The sequence below is a fragment of the Sorex araneus genome, chromosome 2, assembly GCF_027595985.1.
Source record: "Sorex araneus isolate mSorAra2 chromosome 2, mSorAra2.pri, whole genome shotgun sequence".
NCBI classification, from domain to species: domain Eukaryota; kingdom Metazoa; phylum Chordata; class Mammalia; order Eulipotyphla; family Soricidae; genus Sorex; species Sorex araneus.
In genome coordinates this window covers 335,666,970-335,669,232 of record NC_073303.1, presented here as the reverse complement: position 1 = coordinate 335,669,232, position 2,263 = coordinate 335,666,970, and the positions used below count along the sequence as shown (strand labels likewise).

Below are 2,263 nucleotides of genomic sequence, written 5' to 3'. Positions count from 1 at the left end.
AAGATCTTCTTTTTTCTTTTTGGGTCACACCCAGCCATGCAAAGGGGTTACTCCTGGCTCTGCACTCAGGAATTATTCCTGGAGTGGCTCAGGGGACCATATGGGATGCTGGGATTTGAACTTGGGTGAGCCACGTGCAAGGCAAACGCCCTACCTGCTGTGCTATCGCTCCAGCCCCCAAAGATCTTACTTCTTGTGAGAGGAGAGAGAAAACTTGCAGGCTGGTGGCTAAGAGAAGAGAGAAAACTTACAGCATCCTTTTCCAAGAGCTCCACAGGCTTGGGCAAAACTAGCTAATCTCAAAACAGAGGAGTCTGGACCAGGGAGCACCCCTTTCTCCTCCCACCATGGCCCTGCCCCCTCATTCTCACTGGTGCTTCCTAAGCTGAGAACCAGAGTTGGACCCTCACACCCACACCCCACACCCACACCCAGCAGGCAGAGGCTTGGCGCCAGGTTGGGAATGCAGTTCCAAATTCCATGCCCAGAATGCTGTTCATCTCTACAAGCCACTCTAGGACACCCAATGCTATTGATATCACAGATATTATTTTAACAATAGCTTCCAAGATAATTAAGCCAGCAAACATCTCCGCCTGGGGAACTATCGGCAGGGTCTGTAAGCGGGTGGGACAGGGGTGACTGAGCATACCCACGCTATTAAAAGAGGTGAGAATTAGCAGAGGCACTGAGAGGGATTTCCAAGTGTTGTTAAAGGTGATCAAAGCCTTTTCTTCCTCAATAAGACCTTAATTGTGCTGAGAGTTACCACAATTAAGCAGTTGGGTGGCACATAAAATGCCCAGGCTCTTTGCAAAGTGAAGCAAGGAAATTGTGAAACTGGGTTTCAACAAGAGAGATTGTCAAACTACTGCCAAAAAAGTTGCCAGAGTGCTAGATTCTAAGGCACCATGAGTGAGGAGACGGCCGCATTCCACTGCGCTCCCTCAGTCCTGGTAGCTGGGCTTGAAAAGGCCTGGAAAGAGTGTGGATCTAAGTACATGTGTAATCAGTTCTCAGAGGCAAGTTTGTTTGTCAGTTTGTTTTGCAGCAAGCACTTTCGCCATAGAATGAATTAGTCCAAATGCAATTTTGCTATAAACATTGAAATAATAAGTTGACAGTCTGCTTTCAAGTTTGATTTCAATTGATGATCTACATTTACATATTATGTAAGTCCTAGAGGCCCAGGATGTGGCTCAGGAGTAAAACATTTGCTTTGCATGTGTGAAACTCCAGGTTCAATTCTCAGGACTGCCCCAAACTTTACATTATAGGTATCTAAAGTCTCACAATGGGTTTAGATGAGACAAGTAGATATTACGGTTTTAAGATAGTGAATTAAAAAGACATATGAAACTTACAGGAAGCATAAAAGAAGAACAGTGTGATGTCTGAATGCATGCTCAGATATAATCAGATTTAGACAATGATTATACTTCTCGGTCCTTGGGTGAACTCAGCCATCCTGTTCGCCTGTCTAAACCAAAAGCTTATCAAGCTATGGCCAAAACCAAATTGATAGCTAATTACTTGTAGTGGCCTTCTAGAGCATTAATTATAATGGTTTTGATAATTTGGATATGACTATTCTCTAATGCCATATTTACCAAATTTACTGTGCAGTATTAAAAATTAGAGGCAGGTGCATACTCTTCCTCCCTCTCTCTCTCTCTCACTCTCTCTCTGTCTCTCTCTCTCTTTCTCTCTCTCTTTCTCTCTGCGTCCTGAGCTGGTTGGTGGTGAGTTGGCTAAACACCAAGATCAAGAAGGTGGGGGCCCAGGTAAATACGAGATGCATTACGGCACCTCCTTCCAGAAGATGGTGAAGAAAATTTAAATCAGCAAACACGCCAAGTACACGTGCTCCTTCTGCAGCAAGACTAAGATGAAGAGATGGCCGTGCATATTTGGCACTCTGGTTCCTGCATGAAAACTGTCAGGGGGGTGCCTAGAACTACACCCCGTCTGTTGTCACAGTGAAATCTACCATCAGAAGACTAAAGGAACTGAAAGAAAAGTAGATCTGCCATTTGAAATATTGTTAGCCTATAATAAACGGGTTATTTTTTTTAATTGGAGGTAGGTATGAATCATGCTCTTTATATTCCCCACAAAAGAAATGGGTCCTTTGATGCCTGATGAATGTAAGTTTCTCAAATTTGGTGATTATCTTTGCTACTTGTTAGGGAGAATTAATTATAGATATAACTATAGATATAATTTTGGGTACTTGGCACAGAATCTGACCTAGATGGCTTGG

The 2,263-nt window shown here is 43.4% G+C and overlaps 1 pseudogene; it reads left to right on the top strand.

Moving 5' to 3' along the window:
• Positions 1-911: 911 nt before the first annotated feature.
• On the top strand, positions 912-2,024 carry LOC129401879 (60S ribosomal protein L37a-like; annotated as a pseudogene).
• The last annotated feature ends 239 nt before the right edge of the window (positions 2,025-2,263 follow it).